Source organism: Crocodylus porosus, unplaced genomic scaffold (genome assembly GCF_001723895.1).
Source record: "Crocodylus porosus isolate Cpor-Errol unplaced genomic scaffold, CroPor_comp1, whole genome shotgun sequence".
NCBI lineage: Eukaryota > Metazoa > Chordata > Crocodylia > Crocodylidae > Crocodylus > Crocodylus porosus.
In genome coordinates this window covers 5,817,231-5,825,049 of record NW_017728939.1, presented here as the reverse complement: position 1 = coordinate 5,825,049, position 7,819 = coordinate 5,817,231, and positions in this window count along the sequence as shown.

Here is a 7,819-nt window from a genome sequence, read left to right as displayed (position 1 = left end):
GGTGCATGCATATGAGAGACAATGTGTGTGTGCATGCATGTGTGTGTAAATGCCTCAAGAGTATCCATTTCCCTGGGGTAGGGGGTGTAGGTGTGTGTGTCTGTCTATAGATCTTAAGTATATGTGTAAGTGCCTCAGTGCCTATTTCCGTGTGCATGCGTGCATGCGCGTGTCTGTTTTGATGGGAGTGAGCACCTCATTAGAAGCATTTATTTCTTTCCTTCTGTGTGTCTTTGGGTGCCTGCAGGTGGCGGGGGGGGAAGGGGGCACCCAAGGGACACAGCCCCTCTCGCTGTCTCCAAGGCATATCCCTCACCTGTGCGAGTGAGCTGACACCAGTCCCACTGCACCAGGATTGGGGCGGCAGCATGAACAAAGTGCCTTTGCAGAAGCAGGCAGGAGTCGGAGCTGTCAAGTTAAGGGCTGGCTCCGCTGCACACCTCCCCGCCCCTCCCTTCCCCAGGCCTGGCAAGCTGGAGCCACAGGCTGACGGCAGCACTTCCTCTGCGGCTCTGGGGATGCTCTGGCCTGCCCTTTCTCAGAGGAAGAGCCCTCGAGCCTTGGCCTGGCTGGGCTCTGCTGCACACTGGGCCTCCAGCACAAGGGTGGGGGATTGGGGTGGGATTCCCTAAGGGATGCTCCAAAGGCCTGGCTCAGTGAGCTCCTGCCTAGGCAGTGCCCATGCTCTGAGACATAAGAGCCTCGTGGCTCAGTGTGTGGCTGCTGCATGCCAGCCCAAGTGCCCTCCAGTGAATCCCCAACCTAAGGTGGGTCCCTGGCATGGCTGGCTCTGTCCAGCCTGTAGGACCTGGCGCCCCATCGCTGTCCCCAGCCCTGCACCCAGCCGGACCTCAGCAGCAGCTCTGGTCCCAATGGGATGGGCCAAGGGGAGGTCTGGGTTTGCTCCCTGTCCTGCCCCTAAACCTTGGGAGGCAGGGGGCTGTGCTGCAGAGCCAAGGGCCTTTGATATACCTAGAGCCCAGGCCTGGCTGGCATATAAGTGAGTTGTGCACCTGCCTGTGGGAACCCCTCAGACCTCTCAGGGCCCGATCCTGCCCAGGTAGGTACTGCTCAGGCTCACAGATGTCAACCATGGGAGTGCAAGACCCCTTGTTGTCCCCAACCTTGCTGCTCCCATGCCATCAACCTGCTTGTCCCACTGCAGCCCACAGGCTGTGGGTGCAAGAGCCTTCTCCTCCACAGCCATTGACTGCTCAGAAAGTGCCCTACCACCCCCCCCTTCCCATCCCCTAGAGCTTGTTTTATTGGGACCCGGGGCACTCCCAAACTGCAATCATGGGGGGGAGCGGGCTGAGAAGCTCCTCTGAGCGTCAGCCCCACAATCCTGTGACCCTGCTATATATACCACTGGTGCCAGAGCAGCATCTGTCCCCGTGGATTCAGCTGGTCTCCTCACTGAGCCCAAAGGCAGGTAAGACCTGAAGGCACATGGAGCCAAGCCAGGAGCCTGGCAGAGCTTTGCCCGGTTGCCGGGCCATGGGAAGGACGAGAAGGGCCAGGGAGGGGAGGGAGGCCGGCAGGTAAGCCATGTCCCCAGCCCCTCCAACAGGCAGGGCCCTGTGGCTGGCAGGACACCAGCATGGTTATTTTTAGTCATTCCCGTTATAAGGAGCTTCCAAATCAGGTTACTCGCAGGAAAAACCCGGCTGGAATCTACAAGGAGCAGCCAAAGGAGGAGGGGAAGGTGGGGGGAGCAGGAGGCCTGGCCTGCCCCGCCACACTCGGCTTTGTTCAAGAACAATTGCCCTGGGCTGGAGCAGCACACGGCTCCCCGGAGCTACCGGACCCCCTGTACCAGCTCTGGGCTGGGCCAGATGTACCAAGCTGCCACCCTTGCAAAGGAGGGGATGCGGGTTCGGGACACAGCCTGGAAGTTGGCCGGAAAGGATAGCAGACACCCACAGGGTGCTCCATCAGCCTGGGAGCATGGGCTGCAAACACAGCACTGCAGGGTGCTCTTGCAAACAGGGCCCTGCGTAGGCCAGCTGCCCTGCCCCGAAGGAGGCACCAGTCCGCCAAGTCTTCCTGTCTGGCGGGCTCCCCAGGGCTATGCCGTCAGCGAGTGGCTTGTTTCCTTTTCCTCTATTGCCGTGACCCCTGCCGGGCTCGCCGCCCCAGGGCAGGTGGCATGACCCAGCAGGGGCAGGTAGCAGGCAGGGGGTAGGCCAGCCCCAACACTCACAATGGCCCCTGCAGTACCACGAGGCCCACTCAGACCTCATGCTGGAGCCCAGACCAGCCCTTCCCTAGAAATCCCAGCCTTGCCCACCTCCCACAAGCTGGTGGAGGGGGGAGGCTTTTACACCCTATTCCAACTAGGTGGTAAACTGAGGCACAGGAGGCTAGGACCCACACCCTGCTTGGACTCCATTCTGCTCTCTGAGCCAGGACTGAAAACCAGGACCCTGATCTCTCCCCTCCTCCCTCCAGACCTGAGCACCCAGCCCCCTGATCCCACCAACCAACCAACCCAGACCCTGAGCACCCCCCACCCACCCAGCCCCATCTCACCATGACGAGTCAAGCACCATTAACGTCACTCTGAGTCCCTGCCGCGTCCGCACACACAGGTCCTTGGAGGCCTCGGCTTGCCCTGTCTCTCTTGCTCCCCCTCCCCAGGTCCCAGTGGCCCCTCCAAGACGCCAGCACCTGCCCACGTGGAGACGGGACCCGGGCAAGCTGTGCCCACCCCACAGGCCTCCTATTGTGCTTGGAGCAATAACAAGCCCGCGTCACCGGAGCGGGATCCCAGGCACGATCGGCTCCCCTGCCAACAATTCAGAAGAGAGGAAAGCAAGCCCCAAACAATCCCTCCCCCCCAGCCCGCTCCCCACCGGCGGGGGGGTTATATATAGCGCTCTGCGCTAGCCCAGACAATGCCAGGGCCCTTCTCGGCCCATTGGGCTGGCCCGGCCCTCCTGACGAATGTGTGAGAACGCCGAGGCCGGAAGAAGTGGCTCAATAGCCTCTGCAACTTCCCGCATCCTGATATTGTCAGTCACCTCCAGACACTTCCTCAGAGCGAGGAATGCTTGGGGGGGCAGGGGATGGAGGCTCACAGCACCCCAAGGTATCACATCTGCCCCCAAAATCACCCCCTAGCCCCCCCAACAGCTCCATTATACTGAAGGCTGCAGATAGCAGGAAGGTAGCACAAGGCATTGCTGTGTAGGGCTCAGACAGGGGTGTCGGGACTGCTGACCTTGGGAGGGGAGCAGGGCTGGTTTGGACGAGGTAGTAAAAGGGAGTAGGAGTGGGTCAGCGAGAGCGGGGGGGGCGGGCATTAGGGCTCGTGGGAGCTCAGAGAGAAGCGATGCCCAAAATCAGATCAGAAGGAAGGAACCCAGTTCTGCTGGGGTCAGCCCCCAGCTCCGGGAAGGAGCATGCGAATAGAGCCAGGGGCCAGGACCCAGGACTCCTGGGTCCCAAACAAGTAACTCATCCCAGGCTAGGCACCTGTCTCCAGGTGCAGCTCTCTGCGAGGGAGAGAACTACCTGCCTCATGGATGCCACACGGCATCCATGCACGATCCCAGCCAGGTTGGCAGCAGGCTCCTCCCTGACCCCAAGACTTAAGAGAATGATCCCCGGGGTTGAAACGGATCCACACAGGGATGATACGGAGGAAACCGTGGGAGAGCGCAAGTGAAGGACACGGGCACCTGCCAGATACCTGCCACGAAGTGTTTGAAGATGCATCTTAAAACTCTCCTTGAATAAAAGCCCCAAGGTCTAGCTCCAGCCTCACCTACGCCCTGCCCAGCCTTGCTCCATCAGTTAGCAGAGGGTTGGGCTCCAGGGGTGTAGGAGGGCCCTACCCAGGCCAGACCCCACCCCAGAGTACCAAACATCTTAAATACGGCATCGCTCCTCTCCATGGCTGGGACAGAGGGGCAGCAAGATGCAGGCATGCCTGGGCCATGGGGACTGTAACAGGCAAAAGGGTCTTGCAGAGAAAGGGAAGGAGGAGGCTGGGAAAAGATTCCCACAAGCTCATGGCAAAGGGCAGATCAGAGCCTGGGAACCAGATACGCCTCCCCGCAGCTCAAAGGGAAGAGAGGCCGAGGAGCGAGCAGTTCCCCTGGGGACGTGTAGGACATGCTGCTTTGCTGCAGTTCCTTTGGCTTAGGTGCTGCCTGGGCCGTGGGCACTGGGGGTGCCTTGCACGGGGCCTGCAGCTCAGCAAAGGAGCCCGCCAAGCCACCAGCAGCTTGGGGGCATGAGTGGGTTTAGTGCCCAGGAAAGAGGCTGCACCCCGGCCATGCCTTGGGGTCTGTAGGGGAGTGGATGGAGCGGGGTATTGAGGCCCTGGCCCAACTCGCTGCCTACCGCAGAGCAGCAGCAGGGCTGATCTAATGCAGGTCCCTGGAACAGCCCCTCTGGTGAATCTTGTTCTTCCCCTGCACAATGGGCTGAGGCAGCACTAGAGACAAGGCCTTGGCCTGCTCCATCCCCAGCAGGTAGGCTGTCTGTGCTGGCGGACCCACCGGGGGCTACTTCCCAAGCACTTCCCAAGCCTGCTCAGCTGTGCAGTGCCCCAGCCAGAGAGACCAGAGCCCTGGGTGCAGGGGCAGGGGCAGGGACAACTGCAGGCCTGGCTGGAAAGAAAGGCTACGTGCTGCTTCTTCTGCCTGTTAGCAGCTCCTTTGCTGTGCAAAGCAATGCAGGCTGTTGTTCACACCAAGCCTGCATCTACCCAGAGCCCCAGGCTGCTCAGCACCACACTGCAGCCAGGCCCCTTGCCATCAGCTGCATCCTGCATGTGGGGAAGAGATCTCCAGTCCTATTGCTGGCCAGGGGCCTGGCTATGATCTCACAGGACTTCCCCCACCATATGTGTGCTATGACCAAAGCCTGGCCTTGCAGGGGTGCAGGCAACATCTGAGCCAGGTGTGCCCGGGCCAGCTGATGCCTTCATCTCAGCAACAGCTGCTGACAGTCAGGGAGAAAGGGGGCTGCGCCCAACCTAGCAGCAAAGAGCACATGGCTATAAGGAGCCCAGAGGCAGATGTCTGATGTCCCTGGTTGTCTCTGCAGAGGGATGAAGTGCCACTCCATCAGAGGAGGGGGCCTCGTATGCCCTGCTGGGACCAGGCTGCGTCACCCAGCACTATCAGCACCAGCTCCACTATTCACTCCCCTCCACCCTGCCTCCAAAAACAGCTGCCTGATCCAAGCACCCCCATCCAGCCACCTGCATCTGAGGCGTGTGGATTGAACGCTCAGCAGAAACAGCAAACTAGGGGCAATGAACAAAGTCCAGGAAGAGTGGGCATTTCTCAAGGGACTAATCCTACAGGCACAGAAAAGGACCATCCCGGTACTTATAAAAGGGGGCAAACAAGCAAAGAAACCCTCTTGCTGAAGCAGGGGAATCCAAGAGAGCCTGGAGGCAAAAAAAGATGCCTACAGGCTGTGGAAGCAGGGGGCTGCCACCAAGGAGAGTGCACCTGCTTGGCTCGAGCTTGCAGGGAAGCACTGAGGAAAGCCAATGTGGAAATGGAGCTTAGGCTGGCAGCAAAAGTTAAGGATAACAAAAAGTCATTAAGGAAGCAAAAAGAAGGCGCAGGGTAACTTAGGGCCCCTTCAGGATGAACTAGGGCAACTGGTAACAGATAGGATGGCCAAAGCGGAGCTTCTAAATGATTTCTTTGCATCTGTGTTCCTGGACACGAATACAAATACGCATCCCATTGGGACCTTAGGTGAGCCCAGTATAGATACCAACCCACCCAGTTTGTGCTGACCTAGTAAAGGGGCACCTGGAGGAGTTGAATGTATTTAAGTCAACAGGTCCTGATGATCTGCATCCTAGGGTACTTTGGGAATTGGCTGAGGTCATAGCGGAGCCGCTGGCACAACTGTTTGAGCACTCATGTTGCTCAGGACAGGTCCTGGAAGATTGGAAATGGGCCAGCGTGGTCCCTATTTTCAAGAAGGGGAGGAAGGAGGAACCGGGTAACTACAGGCTGGTTAGTCTCACCTCTATCCATGGCAAGACCTTTGAGAAAATTGTTAAGGATCACACCTGTGGGGGACCAACGGGTAAAATGATGCTAAGGGGCAATCAGCATGGGTTCATAGCAGGCAGATCCTGCCTGACTAACCTGGTTGCATTTTATGACCAGGTCACAAAATGCTTGGATGAAGGAATAGAGGTAGATGCTATTTACTTAGATTTTAATAAGGCTTTTGACACAGCGTCACACCCAATTCTTATAAATAAGCAGTTGCAATGTAGATTATTACACAGTCCAGTGGGTAGAAAATTGGGTCATAGGACGCACCCAGAGAGTGGTGGTGGACAGGTTGGTTTCTGCCTGGAGAACTGTAGGCAGCAGAGTCCCGCAAGGCCTGTCCTGGGACCTGTACTATTCACTATCTTCACTAGTGACTTGGACGAGGGAGTAGAAAGCACCCTGTCCAAGTTTTCTAACACCAAACTATGTGGGGAGGGACACAAACTAGACGGCAGGGATCGAATTCAGGCTGATTTGGACAGGTTGGGAAAATGGGCCAAACACAACAGGATGCAGTTTAACAAGGATAAGTGTCATGTGTTGCACCTGGGGAGGAAGAAACATCAACACTCCTACAGCCGGGGAGGCACTGCTCTAAGTAGCAACTGCGGACAGGGATCTTGGAGATGTCCAAAATGAACATGAGTCACCAGTGTAACGTGGTAGTAAGTAAAGCTACCCACACCCTTTCTTGCATAAGTAGGTGCATCATGAACAGGTGCAGGGAGGTGATGCTTCCCCTCTATGCGGCGTTGGTGAAGCCGCAGCTGGAGAGCTGCGTCCAGTTTTGGGCACCGCACTTCAGAAGGGATGTGGATGGCTTGGAGAGGGTTCAGAGGAGGGCCACTCATCTGGTTAAAGGCCTACAGAAAAAACCTTATGTGGACCGATCGGGAGACCTGAACCTCTTCAGCCTCCGCAAGAGGAGGTGGAGAGGTGATCTCATGCCCGCCTACAAACTCATCCATGGGAGGCAGCGAGAAATAGGGGATGCAGTGTTTACCAGGGCGCCCATCGACGTAACTAGAAATAATGGCCACAAACTGGAAGAAAGCAAATTCAGACTGGACATCAGGAAAAAATTCTTTACAATGAGGGTTGCTAAAATATGGACTATGCTTCTAAGGGAGATGGTGTTTTTCCCTTCCCCGGAGGTGTTTAAAAGGAGATTGGACACCTGGCTGAGGTCATCTGACCCCAGCACTCATTCCTGCCCAGGGCAGGGGGTCAGATTCAATGATCTAATAGGTCCCTTCCAACCCTACATCTACGAAACTATAGAAGTGCAAGCAGGTGCTTTAGCAAGGGGGCAGTTTCATGGCCAAGCACACGCCACATATACAGAGTGAAGGGCACTGGGTGTGGGGGCAGAAACAGGTTTGCCAACTGCCCCAATAAACAACCCCACAGGCTGCTACCGTCGGGGCCACCAGCCCCAGCTTACCCGCCTGCTGCTCTCGGCCACGGCACTGACCGAAGGGGAGTGAGGTGGGGCAAGTGACTGCCCCCAGCTGCACCTCAGGGCCTTGTCTTGGTGGCTTACTGAAACTGTAGTAAGCATTAGCATGCCACGTTAAAAGCCAGAACCCACTCTGTGCAGTCTTTCAGTAATTATTACTACAAATCTCCCAACCCACAAGCCTCACAGGGAGTTCTGCTAAGCCTGGACTCTGGCACCCAGGGTGGATGGAGGCCCGGGGAGCCAAGCCTGACAGAAGTGCTGGATCCTACGATCAGAGCCAGTTTGAGACTCTGGTGCAGTCCTAGGGCTGGGCCCA